Source organism: Symphalangus syndactylus, chromosome 10, assembly GCF_028878055.3.
Source record: "Symphalangus syndactylus isolate Jambi chromosome 10, NHGRI_mSymSyn1-v2.1_pri, whole genome shotgun sequence".
NCBI lineage: Eukaryota > Metazoa > Chordata > Mammalia > Primates > Hylobatidae > Symphalangus > Symphalangus syndactylus.
Window position 1 is genome coordinate 29,957,552 of NC_072432.2, and position 21,552 is coordinate 29,979,103.

The following is a 21,552-nucleotide window of genomic DNA, read 5'->3' on the forward strand; positions in this document are numbered from 1 at the left end:
CAAAAGCTAGCAGAAGGCAAGAAATAACGAAGATCAGAGCAGAACTGAAGGAAATAGAGACACAAAAAAAAAACCTTCAAAAAATCAATGAATCTAGGACATGGTTTTTTGAAAAGATCAACAAAATTGATAGACCACTAGCAAGACTAATAAAGAAGAAAAGAGAGAAGAATCAAATGGATGCAATAAAAAATGATAAACGGGATATCACTACTGATCCCACAAAAATACAAACTACCATCAGAGAATACTATAAACACCTCTATGCAAATAAACTAGAAAATCTAGAAGAAATGGATAAATTCCTTGACACATACACCCTCCCAAGACTAAACCAGGAAGAAATTGAATCTCTGAATAGACCAATAACAGGCTCTGAAATTGAGGCAATAATTAACAGCTTACCAATCAAAAAAAGTCCAGGACCAGATGGATCCACAGCCGAATTCTACCAGAGGTACAAGGAGGAACTGGTACCATTCCTTCTGAAACTATTCCAATCTATAGAAAAAGAGGGAATCCTCCCTAACACATTTTATGAGGCCAGCACCGTCCTGGTACCAAAGCCTGGCAGAGACACAACCAAAAAAGAGAATTTTAGACCAATATCCCTGATGAACAACGATGCAAAAATCCTCAATAAAATACTGGCAAACCAAATCCAGCAGCACATCAAAAAGCTTATTCACCATGATCAAGTCGACTTCACCCCTGGGATGCAAGGCTGGTTCAACAAACGCAAATCAATAAACATACTCCAGCATATAAACAGAACCAAAGACAAAAACCACGTGATTATCTCAATAGATGCAGAAAAGGCCTTTGACAAAATTCAACAACCCTTCATGCTAAAAACTCTCAATAAATTAGGTATTGATGGGACGTATCTGAAAATAATAAGAGCTATCTGTGACAAACCCACAGCCAATATCATACTGAATGGACAAAAACTGGAAGCATTCCCTTTGAAAACTGGCACAAGACAGGGACGCCCTCTCTCACCACTCCTATTGAACATAGCGTTGGAAGTTCTGGCCAGGGCAATCAGGCAAGAGAAGGAAATAAAGGGTGTCCAATTAGGAAAAGAGGAAGTCAAATTGTCCCTGTTTGCAGATGACATGATTGTATATCTAGAAAACCCCATTGTCTCAGCCCAAAATCTCCTTAAGCTGATAAGCAACTTCAGCATAGTCTCAGCATACAAAATCAATGTACAAAAATCACAAGCATTCTTATACACCAATAACAGACAAACAGAGAGCCAAATCATGAGTGAACTCCCAATCACAATTGCTTCAAAGAGAATAAAATACCTAGGAATCCAACTTACAAGGGATGTGAAGGACCTCTTCAAGGAGAACTACAAACCGCTGCTCAGTGAAATAAAAGAGGACACAAACAAATGGAAGAACATTCCATGCTCATGAGTAGGAAGAATCAATATCATGAAAATGGCCATACTGCCCAAGGTAATTTATAGATTCAATGCCATCCCCATCAAGCTACCAATGACTTTCTTCACAGCATTGGAAAAAACTACTTTGAAGTTCACATGGAACCAAAAAAGAGCCCACATTGCCAAGTCAATCCTAAACCAAAAGGACAAAGCTGGAGACATCACGCTACCTGACTTCAAACTATACTACAAGGCTACAGTAACCAAAACAGCATGGTACTGGTACCAAAACAGAGATATAGACCAATGGAACAGAACAGAGCCCTCAGAAATAATGCCACATATCTACAACTCTCTGATCTTTGACAAACCTGACAAAAACAAGAAATGGGGAAAGGATTCCCTATTTAATAAATGGTGCTGGGAAAACTGGCTAGCCATTTGTAGAAAGCTGAAACTGGATCCCTTCCTTACACCTTATAAAAAAATTAATTCAGGATGGATTAAAGACTTACATGTTAGACCTAAAACCATAAAAACCCTAGAAGAAAACCTAGGCAATACCATTCAGGACATAGGCATGGGCAAGGACTTCATGTCTAAAACACCAAAAGCAATGGCAACAAAAGCCAAAATTGACAAATGGGATCTCATTAAACTAAAGAGCTTCTGCACAGCAAAAGAAACTACCATCAGAGTGAACAGGCATCCTACAGAATGGGAGAAAATTTTTGCAATCTACTCATCTGACAAAGGGCTAATATCCGAATCTACAATGAACTCAAACAAATTTACAAGAAAAAAACGAACAACCCCATCAACAAATGGGCAAAGGATATGAACAGACACTTCTCAAAAGAAGACATTTATGCAGCCAACAGACACATGAAAAAATGCTCATCATCACTGGCCATCAGAGAAATGCAAATCAAAACCACAATGAGAAACCATCTCACACCAGCTAGAATGGCCATCACTAAAAATCAGGAAACAATAGGTGCTGGAGAGGATGTGAAGAAAAGAAATGGGAACACTTTTACACTGTTGGTGGGACTGTAAACTAGTTCAACCATTGTGGAAGTCAGTGTGGCGATTCCTCAGGGATCTAGAACTAGAAATACCATTTGACCCAGCCATCCCATTACTGGGTATATACCCAAAGGATTATAAATCATGCTACTATAAAGACACATGCACACGTATGTTTATTGTGGCACTATTCACAATAGCAAAGACTTGGAACCAACCCAAATGTCTAACAATGATAGACTGGATTAAGAAAATGTGGCACATACAGACTATGGAATACTATACAGCCATAAAGAAGGATGAGTTCATGTCCTTTGTAGGGACATGGATGAAGCTGGAAACCATCATTCTCAGCAAACTATCACAAGGACAAAAAACCAAACACCGCATGTTCTCACTCATAGGTGGGAATTGAACAATGAGAACACATGGACACAGGAAGGGGAACATCACACACCGGGGCCTGTTGTGGGGTGGGGGGAGGTGGGAGGGATAGCATTAGGAGATATACTTAATGTTAAATGATGAGTTAATGGGTGCAGCACACCAACATGGCACATGTATACATATGTAACAAACCTGCACGTTGTGCACATATAAGTAAAATAAAAAAAAGAAAATTACCAGGGATTCATATCTAATCTCCAGTGAAATATTGAAAAGTTAAGTTATTAAAATTGCCTTTAAGACTTTGATGATAACCAGCATTTGCCTAATACCTTTCATCTGTGAGTTTTCAAAATATTGTAAAATTAGTATGAGTAACCCAGTTTTACATATGGGAAAGCTGAGAGACAGGGTGGAATAAAAACTTGCCGAAGTTTATACAGAGAAACAAGAATGGAACCTAGGTTATGATCTTCCTGTAAATCACAGAACCATGGTGGTCTGAAATGAAAGGGTCTGGATGATTATCTGGTTCTACCCTCTGAGTGTAGAGACTGCGGTGCGGAAAGGTCTAATGACTGGTCCAAGGTCACAAAGCTAGTCAGTAAGTGAGCCTCAATAACGCTTATGCTCCATGAATCCCACTACTGGGTTTTCTTCCCTTGTTCATATGGCCTGAATATACAGTATCCCTTGGTATTGGTAGGGGATTGGTTCCAGGACCTCCTGCCAATACTCAAAACTGCAGATGCTCAAGTACCTCATATAAAATGGCACAGTATTTGCACATACCTCCTCCTGTATACTTTAAATCATCTCTAGATTACTTATAATACCTAATACAATACAAATGTTCCATAAATAGTTGTTATACTGTATTGTTTTTTATTTGTTACTTTTTATTGGTGTATTGTTAATTTTTATTGCTTTTTTTCCCCCAAATATTTTCAATCCACAGTTGGTTGAATCCAGATGCAGATCCAGGGACTGGGAGGGCTGACGGAGGGCTGACTGTGTTTCTGCTCAGGCAAATGTGAAGTGAGCCCTAAAAAAACTTCCCACCGGCCAAGGTACTTTCTAACTGTAGAATCATGCTTCTTCCCACATTCCCCCAAGGGATAATCAGCTCTAAGAGGGCTGACTATCCATCCTTCCTCTGATGCTTGAAGACCCAGTATGAGATCCAGGTTGAGAATAAGGAAGGGTGGCTTAAGGAAGTCCACCCAGCAGTCCTTGTTTCCACTGGACAGTGGCATCTCCCAGACTCTTCAACTGCATCTGCTGCTGCAGAGGCTGCCAGTCATCAAACTGGAGGTCTGGTAGTTGCTAAAATGGCTTGGCAGCATTTGGTGGCTACTGACTGGACTTATTGGTTCCATTAAAGTGTCTTAATGGTGCCTTCTTCAACTTGAAAATGCTTGTGATTCTTCCTCCTACAGGCCACCCCTAAGCAAAGAACAACCTCCTATTTTTCGTTTAAGTATTATTTTGGCAACCACAAGAGATGGCAATCCTGCTACAGTTGGAAATGTGCTCCACATCAAAGCCACACTTTCTTTTCAGCAGACTCACAAAGCTCTTTATTTCCAGCCCTCCTGAATACTCCACATGCCACCAATGTTTACATTTTTGTCCAGCCTACGCGTCTTTTCCTGCTTAAGAACCATATGCCCTATCACTTTAGTCATGTGGCTAACACACCCTGCTTCCTTCCTTTTCCTCCAGCTTTTCTGGCCTCTGACTCAGTTACACCCATCCTGGCTGGTAGGGAACTTTTTTTTAACATATCAATTCTTGCCAGTGCCCTCTGATGTGGTTCTCTTGTGCAGCATAGAAAAGATTGCAAGAGTCCCCAGTGTTCCTCACTACTGATCCCTTCATGCTAAGTATTTCACTAAATGTTCTCTGATGGTGACCACTGTAGAGTTTGTTTCATCTGAAGTCTACTTGGACTGTTCTTATCTTTAGTAAATAGGAGACAGTAAGAAGTGATGTTTGGGTTTGCAAGAAAGGTACAAATTTAATGAGGTTGCAATCTATATCTTGCCTCAAAATGAAAATAGAAACCCCATTCTACCCAATTACATTAGGTGGAAAAAATGCAACAGTCATGTTGGGGGCAGTAAAGCCAACACCGCATGTTCTCACTCATAGGTGGGAATTGAACAATGAGAAAACTTGGACACAGGATGGGGAACATCACACACCGGGGCCTGTTGTGGGGTAGGGGTAGCGGGGAGGGATAGCATTAGGAGATATACCTAATGTAAATGACGAGTTAATGGGTGCAGCACACCAACATGGCACATGTACACATATGTAACAAACCTGCACGTTGTGCACATGTACCCTAGAACTTAAAGTATAATAAAAAATATATACATATAAAAAAATTAAAAAATTAAAAAAAGAGACTTATTCTCGAATCCTGTTAAAGAATGGGGAAGTGAATTTTCCAGAGAACTCCTCATTCTTTCATAGCGCAACTCCTTAAAACATCAAGTCAAGCCATCTTCTTAGGTTGTGGCTGGACTTGGTAATTAAGTCATTCAACAAAATATTTATTGACTCACTACCAGGTTTGGGGAACTGTGCTACGTTCTGGAGATAGAGGAGTGAGCAAAACACATGCAATGCCTACCACCATGGAGATTACGGTCTAGTAGAAGACTATGCACTGGCTGCCTACCTTGCTCAACTAGGTCAAGTCAGTCAGTTGACATGTTAAAAAGTTAAATATCAGCCGGGCGCGGTGGCTCACGCTTGTAATCCCAGCACTTTGGGAGGCTGAGGCGGGCGGATCACGAGGTCAGGAGCTCGAGACCACAGTGAAACCCCGTCTCTACTGAAAATACAAAAAAAAAATTAGCCGGGCGTGGTGGCGGGCGCCTGTAGTCCCAGCTACTCGGAGAGGCTGAGGCAGGAGAATGGCGTGAACCCGGGAGGCGGAGCTTGCAGTGAGCCGAGATTGCGCCACTGCACTCCAGCCTGGGCGACAGAGCGAGACTCCGTCTCAAGAAAAAAAAAAAAAAAAAAAAAGTTAAATATCCATGGAATACAGGGTATTATATAAGGATATAGATGATTTGGTGTTGAGATATTTAGTAATAAGTCCTGCTAAATCTGGAAGCTGCAATAAAGTCCTGCCTAGGGTCAGCGGCCTCCCCAGCAGCAGGCACCACTGCACACTAGGGCAGAGACAGTAGCCAAGTCAGCCTTTTGGGTGCTCTCTAGGCATGGAGTGGGCTAGAGGACACTTTTCACCTACTTACACTGCATGGAACATTCCAAGTGGGCCCACACTCTGTGCTATGTACATAGTCTCATTGAATACTCACAATTACCCTGGAAGTAGGTTTTGTTGTTTCTGCTTTATGGAGAAACTGAAAGTCAGGAAGGAAAGTGACTTGTTCAAGATCAATAGCTAATGTCAGGTCTGAGCTCAGATCTGTTGACTCTAAAGTTCTTGCTTTCAGGGGATCATGACACACTCTCTCTTAAACCAGAGAAATTAAGATCTGCAATGTAATATCTCAAAACTGAAAACCTGCCAAAGTCATCATTTGTGTAATAGAGAAGACGTACTTTCAGAAAGAAGCTGTTTGACTGTTAGATCCATAAGGATGGGGTTCAGTAGTAAAATATTTTCCCTCCACCTCACCTTTTCTTTTCTTATCTCAGAGCTTTTAACTACAGAAGTACCCTTGATTTTACAGACACACACACACACACACACACACCCCTACATCAGTTTCAAAAGATGTATTCCACATCTGGATCTACTATTTCATTTTTTGCCCCAGTCCAGACCACAACAAAAACACCAACACAAAAACATGAGTAAAAGGGAAATATTGCAGGAGCATTCACATGAGAATTGTTATTTAGAAATCACATCCCTGAGCTCCACTTGTTCTGCGTCTCTGATCCAGTCCCCAATTCTCCAGACAATGTAATAGTTTGTCATACCCTAAAGGAAAACAAAAAAGCCAAAAACTACTTCAAAGCACAGAAAGTCCTCACTAACTTAAAAGAAATGATCAAGCAATTTAATATGAAAATAAGTCAAACTTATTTTAAAAAACAAACATAATTTGAGTCCTATTGAATGAAGCAAAATAAATAATTAAGTTTTTTTTTGAAGCAGATTGTTTTGGAAGGAAATCAGGCTTTTGTAAGAATTCCTACACTTATTGAGTGTGGTCAGGTGGTTGCAACATGGGCATGGAAATGTAGAATTCATGGCCTCCTTCTCTAAATCGTGAATGTCTGATGTACTATAAGCTTTCAGAAAACTTGTTTACAAACTCTGTGCTGTTGTTTGGCTGTCTATAACATCAGTGTTACTTTTACAATATCATTTTTTAACTAATGACTCTTATAAGATTGTAGGAACTTACAACGCAAGTGGAATCATCCTGCCATGATACAGTCTGACGGGCAGAACGGCACCGTGTGATGAAAAGAGTGATCAGGAGACATCAGTGAAAAAGAGGTCTGTGTTTACAACAGTGTCTGTGGGAACTTAACACAGAATGGGTCACGAATGGACATGGAGCCCAGACAACCAGGAGGGCACCAGGTCAGTTTTTGGAAGGAGCTAAGGAGGGAGGTATGTATTTATAGAGTCTGAGCTATATGCTGAGCTGTGGGAAAATCCAAATCCTGGGTCAGAAAGGTGAGCTGGCTATAAAAATGGAGCAATGAGGTGAGAAATGAGACAGAACCCAAGATTAACAGTAGCGGCAATGGATGGAGAGGGTTTGGGAAAAGATTCCTTTCTCCATACTAATGAAGATAACGTTGCATAATTATTGATTTATAAGTATCCATTATATGCTAGAGTCAGCATTAAACATGCATGTGACACACTCATTTTATTTATTTATTTATTATTTTTGAGACAGGGTCTCACTCTGTCATCCAGGCTGGAGTGCAGTTGCTTGATTCTAGCTCACTGTAGTCTTGACCTCCTAGGTTCAAGTGATCCTCCCACCTCAGCCTCCTGAGAAGGTAAGACTACAGGCACATGTCACCATGCCTGGCTAATTTTTTTACTTTATTTCCTGACATACTCATTTTTAAGCAAAGGACTTCTAAGTCATGGCTTGTTAATCTAACACTGACGATAGTGTCTCAGGCAGAAGCCACAGCCCAGAAGACTTCCCAGCATGGGAAGGCTTAGGAGACCAGCTGGCATCAGGCACATTCCACAGAAATACTGAGAAACTTATGAAGAACAAACAGACCCGGCAGGAGCAAGAGGAAGATACCTGGCCTGAGTAGCACTAAATATGTCCCAATTAAACAGAACTACTATCCCAATTAAGCAACTGTCATGACCATTAATAAACTCAAAAGGGCGTGTTGCACGATGGCCTGATTCAGTGCCGTTACTGATTTAGTGCACTGTAATGATTATTAATAATCCTCAGCTACTGCATGCTTCTCTGAGTGCTCTGGGAATTCACATTTGCCTGGATCCTTGAATGAAGATGATACTGGAAGCGAAACTCAAAGAGAATCATTTGGGTGGCCAAAATAGGTCTGATGAAACTGCTGATACAGATGCCTGAGTATTTCATGGAATTCTGGGCCATTTCCTCTCCCTGGTCATCTCATGCCTTGTGATCTAACCAGCTCTTAGGGGTTCCTTGGTCAAGCACTCTGGCCCTGCTTCCTCCTTTCGCTTGGCTGGCAACTCTCACATAGACTTCAATGGCGAAAAGCTGTCAACAGTTCATAAAAGGATCAAACACCTTAAGATGTTGTATACAAGTTCCAGTGATGTTTTCAAATATACTTCCTTTCCTAGTTCCTCACAGATAACCTTTTGGCATCCAGTGAAGTAACGTGGAGGGCAGATACCCAGTTCTGATTTGGGGAAATGTTTTCCACCCACTAGTTGTCATCATACATGGTTTGGTTCAACACATTTCATCAATGGAACCTTGTGATGTTCCTGTTAGCAACTTTTTTTTTTTCCTGGGGAATAGGGGTCAAGGAAAGGCCTTTCAAAGGAGGCCAACTGTAAAGAGCTGGGCTTACTTTCATGTTTGCCATCACAGCTCTTAACCATTGCTTCCCAAAGAGAAGCAAAAGAAAACACAGCTTTCCATGAGGCCTGTTCCTTTCATGCCAGCCTAGTTCCAAGGAAAAAGATTTTCCAAATCAAGTAGAGGTTTTAGATTTTTTTTTAAATTTCCAACTCTGAGTCTAAATATTGGTAAAGAGAATGCTTAAAGAGGACTTGAAAGATAAAAACAAGGTATTTTGCTAACATCATATCCATGGCTAGTGGGATTGTTTTGGGGTGTGTGTGTGTGTGTGTGCGTGTGTGTGTGTGTTTTGATTTCTGGGACAGGAGGCAGTGAATGGATAAACTAGCAAGGAAAAAGTGAGACTGAACCATTAACCCGTTGGTAAGGAAATCACAATCTCTGGTAATCTATGAGAAACATTTCCTAAGGACCTTTTTTGAGACCTTGCAGCTTTTCTCAATTGGAGTTTCTCATGTGAACTACAAAACAGACAATAATTTAAGTGACTATTTTCTCAGTTCTCCCAAGATGGCACAGAGCTAGTACTATCCCGGAATATGCATAGAAGAGAAGGTAATTCATTGTGTACAATGGATATCTTACAACAATTAGGGCTTAGTTCTATCCCTGAAATGGTTGAGGAAAACCATTAGAAAAACACCACACCTAAGGCCCAATCCTGGAGACAGACCAAATACAAATTGCCTCTCCAAGAGGCACAGATGATTAAAGTGGTTTAAAAATAAATGTATGTACATACTTGAAATTTAACTTTCATGTAGTCACAAAGTTTAGGGAAAATTCTTTCTGAAATATCTAAAAGTTCCAAAAGTCTTTTAAGCCTTTTGATGATGGGGTTAAGAAAAAAAAAGGAAACAAAATCCCTTCACTTTGGAGTCAAATGACCAAACACAGGCACACTTCTCATAATATTAACTCTGTAGCAATGCATTAATTTCTCCTTCTTTCCAACAACAAACATTTTGTTGTTGGATGATGTGCGTTAGGGGCCTACTAAATGTTTCAGTTATAGCTGGGTGCAGTGGCTCACACCTGTAATCCTAGCACTTTGGGAGACTGATGGCAGAGACTCACTTGAGGCCAGGAGTTCAAGACCAGCCTGGCTAACATGGTGAGACCCCATCTCTACAATTTTTTTTTAACTTAGCTGGGCAGGATTGTGCATGCCTGTAGTCTCAGCTACTCAGGAGGCAGAGGCAGAAGGATCACTTGAGCCCAGGAGTTCGAGGCTGCAGTGATCCATGATTGTGCCACTGCACTCCATCAAGAATGGCAGAGCAAGACCCTGTCTCCACAAAAAAAAAAAAAAAAAAAATTAAAAAAAAAAGTTTTTAGCTCTAAGTTAGACAATGTCTGTTGTCAAGGCTCTCATAATAATTGCAGGGAGGAGGACAAGCATACAAAATGGCCCTGGGAGCAAGAGACAGAGGGAGATGAGAGAAAGATTAAGGAAATAGAATCTTTATGAGTTAGTAATCAACTCTATGTGTAGATTGAAGGAAAGAGCTAATTTGAGTGATTGGCTTTTCCAGGCCTTAAATGGAAAATACATGAGGTAAAATTGATTTGTTGTGGTTGTCATTATTGTGGTTGCTATTGCCACGTGTGGTGGGAGAGATGGTGACAGCCAACTTAGTGCTGGAAGAATTTGAAGTTCCACTAAGGCACTCAAATGAAAGTATACTGCAAATAGTTGGACACAGCTCTGAGTTTCAGGAGAGAGTTCTCACTGGAGATGCAGATCTGAGAATTACTAAAGATCGTGAAATATATCCAGCTCATTCATGGAAGATGTGTTTACTGAGGAGAGGAAAGGTCTTTATTTTTGAAAACTTGAGAAAGAAAGCTGTATTTTCAGTTGCACATTCAAAAGATGATTTAAAAGCAGCCATCAGCAAAATCCATAGTATTAACTTTGATCTGAGAAAACCTTTGCATGCTCGCTGCTTTAGGGACTAAATTCAACAGCTTTGACACTGTTTTCTTGGATGCAACTCCTTTTTCCTCTTTCAAATGCTACAATTCTCCCGTTTTCCCTAAGCACTTGACTTCCCTGAGAGAGACCCTAAAACCATCTGTGCTTCAATATGTCCTCTTTGGAAATCCATTTGATTATGCTGCCCATTGCAGGAGGAGATTAAATAGGAAGATTAGCTAATAGATTTTAATATAATTAGTATCCAAGTAGCCAAAATTTTGCCAGACTCTTGACAGCTTAAAAATATCTACATCTACTCTTGTGACAAAAGAGACAACTATGATAATACGAAATTTTAAACACTGACTTCTGTCTATAAACCATTACACAAAAACGTTCCCATGACAAATATTAAAACATTGTATATGCATGACAAATATTGAAACATTGTATACATTGCAAAATACTAAGAAAGTAATGTAATTTGAAAAGTAAAATTTAGCATACAGTAAAAATGAGAGATTACATATAGTTACTTTCACCTAGGTAAGTGAAAAAAGTTATCAAGTATTAGTGATAATATTCAAAATTATATGTAGTAATTAATTGGTGTAAAAAATCAATGAGTATTATAGATTAAAATATATTTTTTTCTAAATGAAACAAAGAATATCTTCATAAACATACTCCCCCTCAGAAAAGGTTCACACTATGTAGATTCAAATCCTTACTCCATAGCATAACCTTGGGCAAATTATTTGACTTCTGTAAGTCTCAACTTTCTCATTTTACAAATGAGAAATATCATTAGAACTTTTGGTTAAGGCCAGTGTAAGGAATATATGAGAGAACAGAGTCTGGTACATATGTTCAATAAATATTGAAGTGATGATGACTGAAAGTGGTTTTGAATTGAGATGTGACTCAAAACCACTCCTTATGAAAACAGAACATTAAACAGCGTTATAAAATACAAGACTTTTACAATATGATACTGATGGAGAGTCAGAGCTGCTGCATTTGGCTGTGCAGTCTGTGCACTGAACAATTCCAGGGCTCCATTTACAGATATGGTGACATGCACAGAGCCTGCAGTATTTATGCAATGCAATGGTCCTGGCTAGAACAAGAAATTAACCCACATGGAAAAGAACTTTTCTTCCCTCTTGGAATTCACAAAGAGTTTTTTTTTTTTTTTTTTTTTCATTTAATCTTAGAATTCTTAACCTCTGTACACAGTTCTTCACCTCTGCTACTTTACCTAAATCAATGATTCCAAATAAATATCTCCGTGGGCCAGGAGTTGAAAAGGTATTGTGTGAACTAAGCTTGCTATAACCAAAAGAAAGAAGAGGCATTACCTAAAGGTATTCATATTCAAATGGTTTTGAAACACTGCATAGACCAAATAAAACAAATTTGTATGCCTTAGCACACTAATCAACTTTGTGGCCTTGTTTGAGTCATGTAATTTCAGTTTTTTTAATCTAGAAAAGTGAAAGATAGGATCATTTTCTTACAGTGGCTCAAGAATGACGATCACAGAAACTCAGAGATTCAGCTCTTGTTCAATTTTTTCTTCTAACCCCAGAAATTATTGTCTCCTGAGTCAGCTAAAGATGGTGGTCTGAAAAACAGCCTGTTTCTGCAGAAGCAGCTCAATTCCCCTCCTCCCACTGCTCTATTGCATGGTCTCTATTTATTTGAGTATTGCTTTTTAAAATTACCTAAAGGAATAAATGTTTGTTTTAAATTATAGCATTGAAAAATACGGCCGGGCGCGGTGGCTCACGCCTGTAATCCCAGCAGTTTGGGAGGCCAGGTCAGGAGGTTACGAGGTCAGGAGATTGAGACCATCCTGGCTAACACAGTGAAACCCCGTCTCTTCTAAAAATACAAAAAATTAGCCGGGCATGGTGGCAGGCGCCTGTAGTCCCAGCTACTCAGGAGACTGAGGCAGGAGAATGGCGTAAACCTGGGAGGTGGAGTTTGCAGTGAGCCGAGATCGTGGCCCTGCACTCCAGCCTGGGCGACAGAGAGAGACTCTGCCTCAAAAAAAAAAAAAAAGAAAAAAAGAAAAGAAAAGAAAAATACCGAAAAACAGAAAAGAGAAATAAAATTTACCTGTCGTCATATCTCTGACGATAGGTAAATATATATGGACGTCACGTATCTATTTGGTTTTTCCTCTGGTACACATTCACGTATTAGTTATATGGAATTGGGATCATTCTATGTATGCTCTTTTAAAATATACTATGTTGTTTTTAAGATTTAAATCAATATATCTTTTTAGAATAGTTTACAGAAAAGTTGCAAGGATAGTGCAGAGTTACTGTATACCCAATACCGTTTTCTCTATTGTTTACATCTTACATTACTGTGGAATTTTTGTCACAACCAAGGAACCAGCATGGATACATTGTTATTAACTAAACTACACACTTTATTCAGATTTCACAAATTTTCCCCTAATGTCCTTTTTTCTCTCTCAAGATTCCAGTCAGGATACCACATTACATTTAATAATCATGTCTCCAATTCTCCTCTTGGCTTTGACAGTTTCTCAGATTTTTCTTGATTTTTATGGACTTAATATCAAAGGGGTACTGGTTAAATATTTTGTAGAATGCTCCTCGGTTTGGATTTGGCTGATATTTTTTCACTGTTTTGTAAACAATATGAGTTTTTGGAAGGGAATACATAGAGTTGAAGTTCATTTTCATCACATTCTATCAGGAGTATGTGTATCAGCATGACATATCACTGATGAAGGTAACTTTGATCACCTGGTTGACTAGCGTTTACCAGATTTCTTCATTATAAAGTAACTTTTCCACCTTTTCATATTCTACTCTTTGGAAGCAAGCTGCTAAGCACAACCCATTCAAGGGGTGTGGAGTTAAGCTACATCACCTTGAGGGAGGAGAATCTACATAGACTACTGGGAATTTTTCTGTTTAGGAGATCTGTCTCTTCTTTATTTACGTGTTCAGTCATTTACTTATGTCAGTATGGACTCATGCTATTTATTTTAAACTTTGGATTATAATTCTATGTTATGTTACTATTTTATTAGGCTGGCACAAAATTAATTGCAGTTTTTGCAATTAAAAGTAATGGTAAAAACCGCAATTACTTTTGCACCAACCCCAACCTACCATTTATTTTGTTGTTCAAATTCTTTGGGTATTAGAAGCTCTTTCAGGCTGGCTCCTGGGCCCCTCTCACATGGCTTCATCCTTTTTGAGCACTTCTAGTTTCCTGGCATGACAAAAATTGTTCCAGGCTCAACTTGTATATTCTCTGTCCCAGCTCTACAATATGTCATTTCTCCAGGGAGTCCTGGTTCCTTTTATTGGAGAAGAGTATTAAAAACCAAGGTCTGAGCAATTGGTGTGTTTATTCCTGTCTTGATGTCATCTTTTCTAGGCCCTTTCAGTAGAAAGATCTAGGAAACCTACGTATGTGTACCAAACCATGTATTGCATATATCTATGATTACTTCTGTGCCTATTCTTCTGAATCTGCATTAAGATAAACATGAGTTCATACTGGTGTCTCCAATTCTAATCTATTACCACATGGTTCATTCTAACCTTGCTTCTCTGTTACACTCCTCTTTAATCATAAGAAATGTGGCTCCAACCAGCTGCTGTCAACTTGTTTACTTGTTCAATTCCAGTAAACATATTCAGCAGTTTCAGAATTGTTAAACCATATCCTCAGGAGAAACAAATTTACCAACTAGAAAACAGTGCTTATGTTCAATCTTCAGTTCCTTTTGTCTTTTGTTTTATAGTTTCCAGTTAAAACACCATTTTCGTATAAAGTGGACATGGGACACACCCATAATCCCAGCATTTTGGGAGGCCAAGGAGGGTGGATCACTTGAGGCCAGGAGTTCAAGACCAGCCTGGGCAACATAGCAAAACCCTGTCTCTACAAACATACAAAAATTAGCCAGGCATGGTGTCATGCGCCTGTAGTCTCAGCTACTCAGGAGGCTGAGGCAGGAGGATCACCTGAGTCCAGGGAGGTTAAGGCTGCAGTAAGCCAAAATCACACCACTGCACTCCAGCCTGGGCGACAGAGTGAGACTCTGCTTCAAAAAACAAAAACAAACAAAAACAACAACAAAAAGCCCCACTGATATGGTTTGTCTCTGTGTCCCAACAAATCTCATCTCTAATTGTAATCTCCACATGTTGGGAGAGGGTCCTGGTGGGAGGTGATTGAATCATGGGGGTGAACTTCCCCTTGTTCTCCTGATAGTGAGTTCTCACGAGATCTGGTTGTTTGAAAGTGTGTGTGGCATTTCCCCCCTTGCTCGCTCTCTCCTGCTCCACCATGGTAAGACACGCTCGCTTACCCTTCACCTTCTGCCATGATTTTAAGTTTCTTGAGGCCTCCTAGCCATGCTTCCTGTTAAGCCTGCAGAACTGTGAGTCAATTAAACCTATTTACTTCATAAATTACCCAGTCTCAGGTAGTTCTTTTTAGCAGTGTGAAAACAGACTAATACACCCACCATTTTCCAAAGTTACTTAGGTGAGCATCTTATTCTCCCCAAACCCTTCAGTGAGGTTACGTCATATATTTGTAATACAATTATATTATTTTGTCAGAGTCTACAGTCTATCCGGAGATCTGTTGACCTCTCGATCAATTTTTTATTTGCATACATTAAGGTTCATTCTTTGTACTGCAAAGTTCTCTGTGTTTTGACAAATACATAGAATCATGTATCTGCCACTACAGTACCACAGATTAGTTCCATCACACTTTAGAGATGCCCAATGCTTCCCCTAGTCAAATACCTCTTTCCCCCTAAACTCTTGGCACCACTGATATGTTTTCTATCCCTATAATTTTGACCTTTTCCAGAATATCATATGGTTTGAATTATATTGTGTATGTAGCCTTCTTGCTCTGGCTTGTTTCACTTGTAAAATGCATTTGTGACTCATCCATGTAGGTGAGTGAAGTAATGGCTAATAAATACTATTCAATGCTGAATAGTATTTCATTATATGGATATACCACAGTTTGTTCATCCATTCACCTACTGAAGGAAATCTTGGTTAATTCCCGTTTTGAGTAATTATGAATAAAACTGCTATAAACATTTGCATGCAGGTTTTGTGTGAACATAAGATTTTAAAAGAGTTAGGTAATGCCTAAGAGAATGATTGCTGGGTCATATGGTAAGCCTATGTCTAACTCTGTAAGAAACTGCCAGACTGTCTTCCAAAGTGGTATAGCATTTTACATTCCCACTAGCAATGAATAAGAGCTCTGCCTTTCTCACCGGCATTTGATATTGCATTTTTTTTTTATTTTAGCCATTCTAATAGATGTGTAGTGGTATCTCATGATTGTTTTAATTTGCATTTCTCTAGTGACAAATGATATTCAGTGTCTTTTCATATGCTTTTTTGCCATCTGTATATCTTTTTAAGTGTAGTGTCTTTTCAGATCTTTTGCCCATTTTTAATTGGGTTGTTTGTTTTCTTATCATTGAGTTTTAGAGTTCTTTATATTTTCTAAATAAAGTTCTTGTCAGAAATATTACTTGCAAATACTTTCTCTCAGTGTGTGGCTTGTCTTTTCATTCCCTTAGTGGTGTCTTTCATGGAGTAAGAGTTTTAAATTTTGATTAAGTCCAATTTATCTATTTTTTCTTGGGAATTATGCTTTTGGTGTTGTAGCTAAAAACTCTTTGCTTAACCCAAGAATACACAGATTTTCTCCCATGTTTTTTTTTTTTTCAGAAGTCTTATAGTTTTACATTTCACCTTTAGGTCTGATATATTTTGAGTTAATTTTTGTATAATTTGTGAGGTATACATTGAGATTCATTTTGCTGTGCATGAATCCCTAATTGTCCCAGTACTATTTGTTGAAAAGACTATAATTTCTCCATTGAATTGTCTTTGCACCTTTGTTAAAAATAAGTTGACTATATTTATGTGGATCAACTATTTCTAGGCTCTCTACAATTTTCATTGATGTATGCGTCTATCCTCTTCCTATTTCCACATTGTCTTGATTACTGAGGCATTACAGTAAGTCTTGGAATTCAGTAATAGGAGTCTTCCAACTTTGTTATTTTTTTTTCAGAATTGTTTGGCTAATCTTAGTTCTTTGCTTTTCTGTGGTTGGGAGAGGGCTATATTAAAAATCACATTTTTGATACCCACAAAAAAACTGCTGGAATTTTTATTTTAAATCTGTAGGTCAAATTGAGGGAAAATGGCATCTTAACAATCCTTGAGCATGACATAGCACTCCATTTATGTAGGTCTTCATTGATTTCTTTCATTATGGTTTTGTAGTTTCAACATACAGATCTTATACATATTTTAATAGAATCATATCTAACAACTTTTGCTGCTATTTTAAATGGTATATATGTTTTTTTGCTTTTATTATTATTTTAATTGACACATAATAATTGTACATATCATGGGGAACAGTGTGATATTTCAATACATGTATACAATGTGTAATGATTAAATCAGAATAATTAGAATATCTATCACCTCAAACATTTATCATTACTTGTATTGGGGACATTCAAAATCTGTTCTTTTAACTACTTGAACATATGCAACAGATTGTTGTTAATAATAGCCACTCTATCATGCTGTAGAACACTAGACCTCACTAGACCTTATTCCTTCTAACTAGCATTACTTTTGTGTTCGTTAACCAACCTTTGACAATCCCCTCCTTCCTCTACCATTCCTGTTCTCCAGTAATTGCTCTCTACTTCTACAAGATAACTTTGTTAGCTTTCACACATGAGTGAGAGTGTGCAATATTTATCTTTCTGTGTGTGTGGTGTATTTCACTTAATATAATGTCCTCGAAGTTCATCCACGTTCTCACAAATGACAGAACTTTGTTCTTTTTATGGCTAAATAGTATTCAATTGTCTATATGTACCTTTTTTTTATTCATTCATCTGATGATGGACGCTTAGATTGAGTCCATATCTTAGGTATTGTTAATACTGGGGCAGTAAACATGAAAGAGTAGACATCTCTTTAACATGCTCCATATTTCTTTGGATATATACCCAGTGGTGGGATTGCTGGATCATGTGTTAGCTCCACTTTTAGTTTTTTAAGGAATCTCCATACTGTTTTCCATCATGGCTGTACTAGTTTACATTCCCACCAATAGCATATAAGAGTTCCCTTTTCTCCACATCCTCCCCAGCATTTGTTACTTTTTATCTTTTTGATAAAAGCCATTCTAACTGTGGTAAGATAGTATCTCTTTGTGGCTTTGATTTGCATTTTCCTGATGATTAATGATGTTGAGCATTTTTAATGTACCTGTTGGCCATTTGTATCTCTTCTTACAAGAGATGTCTATTCAGCTCATTTGCCCATATTTTAATGAATTATGATTATTATTTTGCTGTTGACTTGTTTGAGTTCCTTATATATTCTGGATTTAATCCCTTGTCAGATGGATAGTTTGCAAATATCTTCTCCCATTCTGCAGGTTGTCGCTTCACTCTGTTGGTTGCTTTCTTTGCTGCACAGAAATTTTTTGGTTTTATATAATCCCATTTATCTATTTTTGCTTTTGTTACGTGTGCTTTTAAGGTCTTCTCCATAAAGTCTTTGCCCAGACCAATGTCCTTAAGTGTTTACCATATATTTTCTCCTACTAGTTTCATAGTTTTGGGTCTTATATTTAAATCTTTAATCTATTTTGAGTTGATTGTCTTATATGGTAAGAGATAGGGTTCTAGTTTCATTTTTCTGCATATGGCTATCCAGTTTTCCCAGCACCATTTATTGAAGAAACTGTCCCTCCCACCAATGAATGCTCTTAGTGCCTTTATTTATAGTCAGTTGCAGGGTGGGGAGCACTAAGGAAAAAAAACTAGGTAGTGGGAGCCATAGGGTTTGCAGCTATGATCCTTCCACTGGAGACATTCACCTGGCTGCCAGAGATTGCAGAGAAGCTGAATCAGGAGGAGGAGGTACTGTCCTATATTCAAGACAGCCTGGAGAAAAGTGACCAGCTCACCAAGAACATGATGTCTATCCTGTCATCATATGAGAACCACCATATAAAGCTGGAGAATTCCATCATTCTGGTGCACAAGCAGACAGATAATCTGCAGCAGCTGCAAGATAATTTTGAGAAGACGCTATCCATCCTGGACCACATCATCAACTCCTACCATGTTGCCAGTGACACTTAGCAGATCATCAGAGAGGGCCCCACAGGTAGGCAGGAAGAGTATCTGGGAAGCATGGCTAAGATTCAGAAGGCTGTGGAGTATTTCCAGGACAATAGCCCAGACAGCCTAGAACACAACAAAGTGAAGCTGCTGCTTGAGCAGGGGAAGGAGTAATTAGAGTCTGAGCTCTGCAGCCTGATGACCAGGCACAATAAGTTTGTATCCCCAGTGCTCATCCTGGATCTGATCGTTGGTGATGATGATCTGGAGGTACAGGAGATTATGTCCCTAGAGCACCTGCCCAAGAGTGTGCTCCCGGATGTAATCTGCATCTCCTGCTGGCTGGAATACAGCTGCAACCAAGATTTTATTAACGTCTACTACAAGATTTGCTCCAGCCAACTGGACCACTTCATCAAGGCCTGGAAATTATTTCTGGAAGAACAGTTCTTTTTCTGGAATTCCCTACTCTCTTTCTATCCCCAACAAGAGGAAAAACACACCCATCAAAAAGCCAGTCAAGTGGCCAGGGACAAGTCATAAGGCTCAAAACCTTCTGAAAACAGTATTCATTCCCAGCATAGTTTAGTTGCGGAAAAGGGATGCTCCAACCCCCTTCCTTTGGAAGGTCAAGAGCATAATTTCAAAATTAAGCACCTGTCCGAGGCCTTGAATGATAAGCATAGGCTGCTGGCCAGGAGAGATGGTGGTTATGGAGACTGATGCCTACATCCACTGTGTCAGTACCTTTGTCAAGCTGACCTAGAGCGAGTATCAGTTGCTGGCTGACATCATTGCTGAGCACCATCGGGAGAAAACCTTTGACTCTGATACAGGATGTGCTGGATGGGCTGATACTTGAAGGGGAGAATATTGTCTCCCGCTCGGAGGCCATCATTTGACCCAACTTTTCCATGGTGCTCACTGTCTTCTCCATCCCACAGTGCCTAAGCACAGCAAGCCTGAGTTTGACCAGGTGCTCTAGGGCATGGCCGCCATCAGCAAGAACAAATCACCTGGCCTCATCATCTCCCTAGAGGTCACTGGAGCCAAAGCACTGGAGGACTTTGTGGACAACATCAAAAATGACCTCAACAATGAATGCAACATGCCCAAGAATGGCACCATGCTCACAAGCAACGTCATCCTCTTCCTGCAGCAGCTTCTGGAATTCCAGGAGATGGTGGGTGACATGCTGGCTTCCCAAGAGGCCAGTTCTTCAGCCACAGCCATGGTTCCAAGTTCAGCAAGTGACTGCTAAGCATCTATATCTGTAAAATTCTGGGCAGCCTGCAGTTGAACTTGCTGAGCAAGTCCAAGGCGTATGAGGACCCAACTCTGAGCACCATCTTCCTGCATAACAACTACAACTACGTCCTCAAGTTCCTGAAGTCTGAGCTGATCCAGCTGGTGGCTGTGACTCAGCAGACTGCTGAGCACCCCCACTGGGAGCACATTGAGCAGTAGATCCCGACTTACCAGTGCAGTTGGCTAAAAGTGACTGAATATTTCACAGAGAACAATATACTTGTGTTCCAACCAGGAGTCCAACTCTAGAATAAGGAGCAGCAGATGATCAAGGAGTGTTTCAAGGGCTTCAGTGATGGCCTTGAAGAACTGTGCAATATCCAAAAGGCTTGGGCTATTTCAGACACAGAGAAGAAGGACAGGATTGGCCAGGCCCAAAAAAACATTGTCAAGGAAACCTATGGGGCCTCTCTGCACAAGTTCAGCAGCATGCCCTTCACCAAGAACCTGGAGAAGTACATGTACACATGGAGCAGGTGGATGACATGATCAATCACCTTTTCAACACCTCTGCCTGGGTCTTCTGCTAGCCCTGCCTGGTTGTGCCAGACTAGCCTGGTCATTGGACAGATAAACCCATGTTAACTTGCCTCTGGGCTGGGTGAGTTTGAAGTCCTTTAGGAAAGAGATTTGTCTTCACTGCTCCATCCAGGAGCCCCCCTCCCTGAGCCCTCTAGTCCTGGTTTCTGCTTTTTCCCTGTAGCCCATGTTTCCAACCAAACCAGCATTCACCAAGAAAGCTGGGTTCCTTTTCATCTTGGGTTTTGTGACACTGATAGCTTGTGAAATAGGATAGGAGAGAAAGAAGACAGAGGCCTGTGCCCACAGCTGCCTCATGTGTACCAAAAGCAGGAGGGCAAAACCTCTGGCCTCAGTCAAAAATGGGTACTAGCACTTCCTTTTCAGCCCAAAAATGTGGGTAGGTCTCAGAGGAGTAGTCAGAAGACCTGAGGAAAAGCAATCAGGTTCTCTTGGATTTTGTGCAGAAAACAAATTCCCCATTGCCCACAGACCTGAAGTCTGGGGCTGTTCCGTCTCCTAGGAGTCCCCTAGGTGACTGGGGGCAGGACTGCCTGCCAGCTCACCATTCTCTCTGGGGTCCAGTACTCTGTAGGAGGCATTCGGAAAAGGAGCCCTGACCCATCCTCTGTGGCCTGCTTCCCAGGCCTCCGTCTCCCACTTCCCAGCATTAGTGCCTCCTGGCCCAGGGCCAAACAGCAGTGGTTGCAGAAGGAGAAGTAAG

General features: G+C 39.9%; 1 pseudogene; it reads left to right on the forward strand.

Annotated features, from left to right (window-relative positions):
* Window positions 1-18,728: 18,728 nt before the first annotated feature.
* LOC129491587 (exocyst complex component 7-like) lies at window positions 18,729-20,839 on the forward strand (annotated as a pseudogene).
* The last annotated feature ends 713 nt before the right edge of the window (window positions 20,840-21,552 follow it).